General features: G+C 41.6%; 1 protein-coding gene across 7 annotated transcripts in view; it reads left to right on the plus strand.

Moving 5' to 3' along the window:
* Positions 1-9,504, plus strand: part of ANKRD44 (ankyrin repeat domain 44) — a 335,610-nt gene that overhangs the window by 71,393 nt on the left and 254,713 nt on the right. The gene's annotated exons all lie outside the window — the stretch shown is intronic.

Consider the following 9,504-nt stretch of genomic DNA (forward strand, 5'->3'; position numbering starts at 1 on the left):
GGCCAAGGCTTCAGCGAGCCCTGATTGCACCACTGCTCTCTAACTTGGGTGACTGTGATCATGTCTCAAAAAAAAGACGTTTTCTAGCTTCCCTTTTGGTCACTTATGCCTGTGTGACTATATTCTGGCAAGAGGATTTATGTGGAAATTTTCAGAAAATGGAGATCCTCATCCTTTTTTATCCCATTTTTTCTTCCTGATGCCTGGAATTGGGTGAGATGGCTGGACGGGAGCAGCCATTGTGGACCATGAAGTAGAAGCAGATGCTACAGAGACTGCAGCAGCAAGATAGATGGAACCTGGGCCGGGCGCGTTAGCCCATGCCTGTCATCCCAGCACTTTGTGAGGCCGATGTGGCCAGATCACCTGAGGTCAGGAGTTTGAGACCAGCCTGGCCAGTATGGTGAAACCCTGTCTCTACTGAAAATACAAAAATTAGCCAGGTGTGTGGTGCATGCCTATTATCCCAACTACTCAGGAGGCAGGAGAGTTGCTTGAACCTGAGAGGTGTATGTTGCAGTGAGCCAAGATTGTGCCACTGCACTCCAGCCTGGTGACAGAGTGAGGCTTTGTCTCAAAACAAAACAAAACAAAACAAAAAGTAAATGGAACCTGGGTCTTACCACCATCAAGCACCATACCAGTCCTCAGTAACTTCTATAGACCTGTTTACAATGAAGGAGAAATGTATTTATCTTTGTTGTTTAAATTAAGCCACTGTTATTTTGGGTTTTCTGTAACAGGCTGCCGAACCTAATCCTTCTATGGTATTATGCTACCCTTAGGTTAAACTGATTTTTTGTCAAGGTTGTCATCATAGCACAGATGAAGATAAAACCAGATTCACCTGAGAACAATCAATTTATGAGTGCTGATAGTATGTAGAGCCAGTTGACTAGGCCACGTTCAGAACAGACTTCCTATTAAATATTTTTCTCACTGTGCCTTTATTTGGCCTGACCATTTTTTATGGTAGAGTGTCAGGATGTGATATGGTTTGTTTATTCAGCAAATGTATTTAGTGCCTACTACAGGCCAGCCATTGTGTTAGGCTCTGGGAATCCAGTGTGAGCCAAACAGACATGGTCTCTGTCCTGACACAACTTATGGTTTGGTGTGGAAGGTGTATATTAATGAAATGACCACAGAGTTATACAATGACTGTACAAACTGTGACATGAGCACAGGAAGCTTACCAGAACATATACAACAGAAGAATCTCATCTAGACTTGGGGTAGGAGGGCTAGTCAAAAAGCTGTCTTGCAGAAGTAGCTTTTTTTTTTTTTTTTTTTTGAGTTGGAGTTTCACTCTTGTTGCCCAGGCTGGAGTGCACTGGTTTGATTTTAGCTCACTGCAACCTCTGCCTCCAAGGTTCAAGTGTTTCTCCTGCCTCAGCCTCCTGAGTAGCTGTGATTACAGGTGCCCGCCACCACGCCCAGCTAATTTTTTTGTATTTTTAGTAGAGATGGGGTTTTACTATGTTGGCCAGGCCGGCCTTGAACTCCTGACCAAAGCCAATTTACCCACCTTGGCCTCCTAAGGTGCTGAGATTATAGGCGTGAGCCACCACGCCCGGCCACCTGAGTAGTTTTTGAATTGATATGTGAAAGGTGAATTGCATTTAACTAGGTGAGGGTGGGTAGGATGTTCTAGACAGAGGGAATTGTCTGGGCAGAAGCTCTGAGAAGGGAGGGGCTGCAGCATTTTCAGGAGTGGAAAGGCAGCCTGAAGTTGCACTGGTGCACTGCAGTCAAAGAAAAGTCATGGAAATACCCACTTATGAGTGAGAACATGCAGTGTTTGGTTTTCTGTTCTTGTGTTGATTTGATGAGAATGCAAACCTGCACAATCTGAACATGTACCCCAGAACTTAAAGTATAATAAATAAATAAAAAAAAGAAAAAAAAAATTCCAGGGGGCTGGGGATCTCTGCTAACTGAAGAAAAAAAAAAAAAAAGAAAAGTCATGGAAATAACAAGTTGATTTGTCAAGGATGCCACTTTTGTAAGGTGTTAAATATTCTCTTCCATGACAAAATTATTTTAGAGAAGGTGATTTCATTCCAAATCAATTGCAGAATAAATAAAACCATCAGACCTTTTGTATTTTGGGGAGTGATGCTCTGAGACATGTAATTAGGTGCCAGTTTTCTGTAAGCAATTCTCTTTTGTAGTGATTTTCATGTTGTATATTAGTTGTCATTTGGACATTTGTGGGATGGACAGTGGGTGTGAATGGAACTGGCATTACAGACATCACACACACCGAATCTTCTAGCAAGAATGTTAATGGCATGAAATATTTTTAATGAGCACATGTTCCTTTGAGCAGAGTCCAAGCCTACAGAAGGAGTTTAGCAGAGTAGCTTAAATGCAAGTGGGTTAGTGAGTTGTATTCTTGAGAAAAGTATTGCTGAAGAAGTTATCTTTTAGGTGAATGCCACTGAAAGTAAAAACAGCAGAGGCAGGAAAATATGTTTTCCAAACATGTTTTATTTATAGATTGGTGAGTTCTCAGAAAAGATGATTTAATAATTGGTTCATCTTTGTTTTAAACAAATATAGTATTTTGTGCCTTTCTTTTAATTATAGTAACTAGCACTGAAACATTCAAGGGTGCAATACTCTATAGAACAAAGGTCTATTCTTAAGGGAAAGAAATAATACAGTCGGCTATTATACAAGATCCACAATTGACGGCAAGGGACTTAAAGGAATCGAGCTTGCTCTAAAAACGAGTCTGTGCTGCCTCTCATCAGCTCTGTTCTACACCATTGCCATCTCTGCCCGCTGCCAGGGCATCAAAGAACACTTTGTTCCTCCTATTTTCTTGACTTCTAGTGAGAGACAAATCTCAGTGTCTTGCTTCTCCTCATTTTTCCTCTAATATTTCTGGAGGCAGATATGCCTTTGCCGCTTCTGTAGGAGTAAGCTAAAAACAGTAGCCTTCAGACCTTCTCCCTGACTGTACTCTCATTACACAAACTCAGGACTGAAGTGGCACAGGGGTTCTCTTTTTCTCAGTAGCTACTGTAAAAAGTACCTTTATATTTATATTCTCTTTCTTTTTCTCCTATCTTTCCTTCCTTTCTTTTATTCTTTTTTGAGTAGTTTGTTGTGGGGGGAGATTAGTAGTTTGGGGCTTAGATTGAGACTCTTTTTGCAATAAATGGAAAAAGAAAATGGAAACTAGCTCTATAATAGGCATCTCTATAGGCAACACTCCAGAATTAAAAGAAACTAGTAGGCAACTAGTAGGTCCCATAGACCAAACAGGCTTCAACATAAGAGTAAAACAAGAAATCTTTCATTACGTCCTCTTTTTTATTGGCCTACAGAAATAACATGTGCATATGTCCTCCTACTGCTCCTTGTTTTTTTTTTTTTTTTTTTTAAAATAAGTCCAGGCTCTACCATTTGCTAGTTGGGGTTCAGGACACCCTTGAGTGGGAGCCTCAGTTTGAGTGGGTGGTCCAGATACTTGTGGATGATTTGGAGGCAGGCTGTGTCTTCTTTATCTAGCCTCTACCTAGAAGCTAGCGCACGGTAGGGGCTTCGTGATGGTTTTGGACTGTATTTTACACACAGTCGGGCTTCAAGGGGAGAAGTGCTTTCAACTTCAATTCTGACATCTCTGAGAAGGCTTTGCAGAGAAGTCCCTTGTGGCCTATTTGGCCTGCAGAAGGAGTGGGGTTGGGTGATTCTTGGCATTTGTTGAATCTTTATGTGGCATTTATCCAGTTTTCAACTCTTGGAGCATGATTTCCTCTGCTCCTATTCCCATCAAGTGTACAATTATGCTTATTCATTTGTCCAGGTGTCTCTTAAAGTCAGAATGTACTGTTTTATGGTTATATAATAAGTAGCATCATCAACTAATTCTGCACTTTAAGCCCTCATGGCAATGCTGAGGGCCCTAATCACAATGACTTGTTTGCTATTATTCCCTTAATTTACTGCTACTGAGAATTCCTTCTAGAGCACTTATTGTCTGTACCATTCATTTTTGTACCTAATCATGGACTACTTTGCATCATTAGTTTACTATATTATTTATATAGACCTTATCTCCCCAACTGTTTTATAGTTTCTGAAAGGCAGAGGTTGGATCTTACACTTTTTTTTTTAGACAGAGTCTCTGTCATTCAGGCAGAAGTGCAGCAGGATGATCTCAGCTCACTGCAAACTCTGCCTCCTGGGTTCAAGCAGTTCTCCTGCCTCAGCCTCCCAAGTAGCTGGGATTACAGCGTTCGCCACCATGCCTGGATAATTTTTGTATTTTTAGTAGAGACAGGGTTTTTTCACATTGGCCAGGCTGGTCTCAACTCTTGGCCTCAAGTGATCCGCCTGCCTTGGCCTCCCAAAGTGCTGGGATTATAGGCATGAGCCACTGTGCCCGGCCAGATCTTGCACTACTTTTGAGCCCCTCACTGCACACAGTAGATAATCAACAAATACTTGAATTTGGATATTCCAAGTGAAAATAATTTTGCTCTTTTAGAAGACTCTAGAAATATCACTCTATTTAGTTCTTTTATAGAACCCAAGACCTGGCTTAAATATGTAGTCGATTCCTTACGGCACACCAAGGTTTCCGCATGCTTGTCTTCTTCCTCTGGTCTTACTACTGTCTGAGAGAGTGGGGTGAGACGTGTTGAAGCTTAGTTTAACACGGAAAGCCTGTAAGTAAAGGCCTGTTCTCACTGTGGGTAAAACATAGGGCTGATTGAACAACTACTGTTAACACTGAATAAGGGTGTAGTTTGAAAGACTTAGCATTGAGTCTATGTTAACCCTCTCTTTAGCCTCTTCTTAAAAGGCTCCATTGAGTTCACCCTGTTTTCATGCTTATCACTAGCAGGAAAGGGGATATTAGGAGGCCAGTGCCTTATCCATTAGGCAACTGGGGCAGGAAGGGGATTTTAGAAAGAATTTTGCTAGAGTTGTTTACAGGTGGAATTCTGAGAAAGGCAATAAACTGGAGTCCATTAGCAACTTAACTTTAAAAGTATAGCAAAGCTCTGTGATTGTGGAAATTGGGAACTACCAAATTTTTATCAACACGGCTAAGTAAAATTGGAGATGTTCACCTAACACAAAATCTTATTAAAAAGAATGAGGTGGATGGGTATGCACAACATAAAAAATTCTAGAAAAACTTTAAAAAGCAAATTGTAGAACAATATGTAAAGCATGATCCCAATTATTTAACAAAACAAAATAAGAGATGCCTGTGGCTGGGCTGGGCATGGTGGCTTACACCTGTATTCCCAGCACATTGGGAAGCTGAGGTAGGTGGATTGTTTGAGCCCAGGAGTTTCAGACCAGCCTGGGCAACATGGCAAAACCCCATCTCTACAAAAAATACAAAAAGTGGCCAGGCATGGTGGCATGTGCCTGTGATCCCAGCTACTACGGAGGCTAAGGCGGGAGGACCAATTGAGCCCAGGAGGTTGAGGAGGCAGTGAGCTCAGATTGCACGACTGCCCAGCCTAGGCAACCAAGTCAGTCCCTGTCTCAAAAAAAAAAAAAAAAAAAAGAGAAACATCTATAATTTTTGACTGCATCTACTGTTACTCTGCAGAAAGAAGTCTGGCAGAATGCAAACAGTGGGTTACATTGGGGAAGGAAAGATGGGTGAGGCTGTGGAGCCTTTCTGGTTTACTCTGTATAATTTGGAATTATTTGAAACTTTAAAAAATTTATTTAAGTTTTTTGTTAAGGACACAACATGAGATATATACTCATATTTTTAAGTGTGCAATGCAGTATTGTTAACTGTAGGCAAAATGCACAACAGAGCTCTCTAACCTATTTATCTTGCCTAACTGAAACCTTATGCCCATAAATTGAGACTGTATTTAGGTACTATCCAGCTATTTGAAAAAGAGAAGAAAATACAGCAAATGATTCATAGACGTTCCTCCATCGTCCCAGCTTTGTGGTGTCTTGTGAGAGAAAATTGCTAGAACAGTTGAACAGCATGTAGTTTTGAAGTGCTTATTTGCATTGTTTTTTCATGGCAAAAGGTGACTGAGGTTAAACTTGAGCTATTGCTAAACAATAAGAAGCTGTAGCCAGTGTGGTGTCACATGCCTGTAGTCCCAGCTACTTGGGAGGCCAAGGCGGAAGGATTGCTTGAGCCCAGGTGTTGAGACCAGCCTGGACAACATAGTGAGACCACAGTCTCTTAAAAAAGCCATGATATGAAATAGAATGTAGCAGTTTCTGTTCATTCCCCTTTGTCCTTTTGTTAATTTCGAAGTCATCAGATATTGGTTGAAGAAAAATGGAGCATTTAATTTGCTTAATAATATTTATATAATTAAATTTATTTGTAGTATTTTCTAGCAGGTCTACCTTGGTTAGAGACATTCAGTATCTGAGAGGCACATTGATCATTTCTGGGAAGAAAGCGTCACACCACACTACCAAATGCTCTTGCGTATTTTATTCCATTGAATCATTTTAAGAGCTATGGGGAAGGAAGGCAGGCAGCATGATTGCTGCTGAACACAGGAGTAAACAGTCCTGGAGGAATTAATGACATAAATGGAGTTATAGAACTAGTAAGTGACAGGGTCAGAACTGATGGAGCCAGGCTCTCCAATTTCAAATTTAGTTCTCTTCCTACCCAGCACAGGGGTGTTCAATGTAGCAGAGCTTCCCCAGAGTAGAATGTATTGGGATCATATTTTGTGCCATTACCAGTTTTATTCCAATACAGCCTCAAATTGTTGAAAGGTGTCATGAGAGAACTTTAGGCTTGAAGATGAGGATCAAATAACAAATATAAAAGAACTTTCTTGCAAAACATTTTACAAATATGATGTTGTGTTTTGGTTATCATGCATGTAACAACACCTTCCATCTCTTCTTGGTATGCTTGTGAGAAGTACGTGAGAGCTCTGCTCTCTCTTGCCTGGGAAAACCGATGCAGTGGAATAAATGAGGCGAGAAGGGGACAGAGCCAGGAAAGGAGGCTTGTGAACTTATATTTGGATCAAATGGACTCCCTGCCAGTAAAAGAACCTTCTTTCTAGGAGGGATGGGCTAAGAGGTAGCCCCAGGCTAGAGCTGGGAGTAGCTGACAGTCAACTCTCACAAAACCGGCAGTTACACAGGTGATTAAAAAAGATTTTCAAAAACAATTTTTATTTGTGGCCATGGATCCCTGACATAGAGTCCTTCTCAGAGACTGATTTTCCTCATCGGCCTTGTAAATATGTGCTTATTTCTCCCATTTCTATCTAGCATCGCTGAGTTGAAACTGAAGTTATATTTTTAAATTACCAAATAGATATAACATTTCTATTTTAGACATGACATTAAGGGGCTCTTCTTCTCTTGAGTGGGCAGACTTGGAATGACAAGCACTGTTGGGATTGTGCCTATCCTCAGGTGCCATGTTATTGGAACTGGAATAGTAGAGGCATATACAGGGCTCAGATCAAGTGGAGTTCATGAGGCCACTGCCACACAGTTACATACAACTTCCTATATCTTTGGGTCTGTGTGAGGTTTTGTGATCAGCTCACTTACTAAGGTGAAGCTTTGTGTTTCATTATTAGCCTTTTAGGTCATGTGCTCCTTTGAACATTGAGTTTCTTAAGAACAAACTAGATTATCACCTTCTTGTTCTGTTAGGCATTCAGAATAGACAGTCTTGAGAACCAAATTCCTTCATATACTCAAAGGGTCAGAGCATGGGATATGGTAGTTCAGGAACAAAGTCATTCATCCATCCACTCATTCAACATGTATTATATGCTAAGACCAATCCTGTTCTTACGTGTCCCTCACAGTCTTGTGGAGAAGGAGAAGAAAAAATACGAAAATAACTGTTCCATGACCATGTGGTAAGTGAAGCACCTGATGCATAGTAGGTACTCAAAAATGGGCCACGAATGGAAGTGTCATGACAGGTGCATGAACGAGGCCCTACATCAAGACCTTGAGCAGAGTTTCCTAACCTTGGCACTACTGACACCAGATAATTCTTTGTTGTGGGGGCCGCCCTGTGCATTGTAGGATGTTTAACACATCCTGGGCCTCTGCCTACTAGATGGCTATCGCACCCCTCCCCTAACCTGACAATCAAAGATGTCTTTGCCAAATGTCTCTTGCCAAGGCAAACTGCCCCATTGAGAAGCAGTGGCCCAGAGGGACATAGGACCATCATGTCATGTTTGGCAGAACCATGGAAGCATAATCAGGGTAGGACATTCTTAATTGATTGATAATTCAGCCTTAGCCTAGGTTTTTTTTTTTTTTTTTTTTTTTGAAAGAGCTAGGTCTCACTCTTACTCAGGCTGGAATACAGTGGCATGATCATAGCTCACTGCACCTTTGAATTCCTGGGCTCAATAATCTTCCTACTTCAGCCTTTCAATTAGCTGGGACTACAGGCACACACTACCTTGGCTAACTTTTAATTTTTAAAATTTTTTTAGAGATGGGGTCTTGCTGTGTTGCCCAGGCTGGTCTGAAACTCCTAGGCTTAAGTGATCCTCCTGCTTCAGCCTCTCAAAGTGCTGGCATTACAGACATGAGCCATCACACCCAGCCCTTAGCTTGATGTATCCCTAAGAAACACGGCATCTGACAATGGCTTAGGTAAAGGCTCGTCTGTTTATTTTGTCAAAATTTGTATTGATTCCCATCCCCCTCCTCATGGCAGAAATAATGCCGTGTATCCTGTATCCGTTTCCTTCTGGGCCCATTTTCCAGCCATTCTTTCAGGTGAGTGGAGCCAGGAGACTGAGTTCTGGCCAGTGGAATATGGGCAGGGATGATGCAGCTGTTTTCTGGCCTTGCCCTGATGGAGTCTCTCATGTGATTCTTTACTCTGCCTCTCCTGGTTTGTCCACCTGCTCTAGCAGAGGACCCTGAGATAGATGGGGAGACCTGAGGCCCAGAATGACTGTGTAGATCACAGCCCTCCACCAATGCCAGTCTGCTTCTGACTGCAACATGAGAAAGAAAGCAACTGTCACTGTGTGACACTACAGAGATGAGAAGGGGACGTTTGGTGGTGTTGTTAGCTTTCCTGATTAAGATACTCTCTCCTGCTCCCTTTGCCCACTGGGTATCAATAACATGCCATAAAAATGCTTTCAAATTGTACTCTTCTTGGGTCACTCTGGTGACCTACACATGGCATAACCTTAGGTATACCCCATTATAGGCAGTTCCTATGATAGAATTATGTACCTTCCTAGCTCTACGTGGTTTTTCTTTTCCAAATGTTTATTGGAAGGGATGAATGTTTGCATCTCCTTTCATCTGGCCCTTTGGGATTAGTAGGACCATAGTCACAGAATAAGGAGTTCTGGTTACAACCCAAGCAGAAAACGATTCCTGAATGTTGAGTTCATAGTAGCTTTATTCCCCACAGTTCAAATGGTGACATTCTTCAGGCAGAGGAAGAAGAACAGTCAATCCTTTTATTTAATTTTGGCAAGACTGCGGTTTACAGTGCTCTGGGGAAATGCAGCCACAGAT

The sequence above is a fragment of the Sapajus apella genome, unplaced genomic scaffold (genome assembly GCF_009761245.1).
Source record: "Sapajus apella isolate SASKATOON/1434 unplaced genomic scaffold, GSC_monkey_1.0 scaffold10, whole genome shotgun sequence".
Lineage (NCBI taxonomy): Eukaryota > Metazoa > Chordata > Mammalia > Primates > Cebidae > Sapajus > Sapajus apella.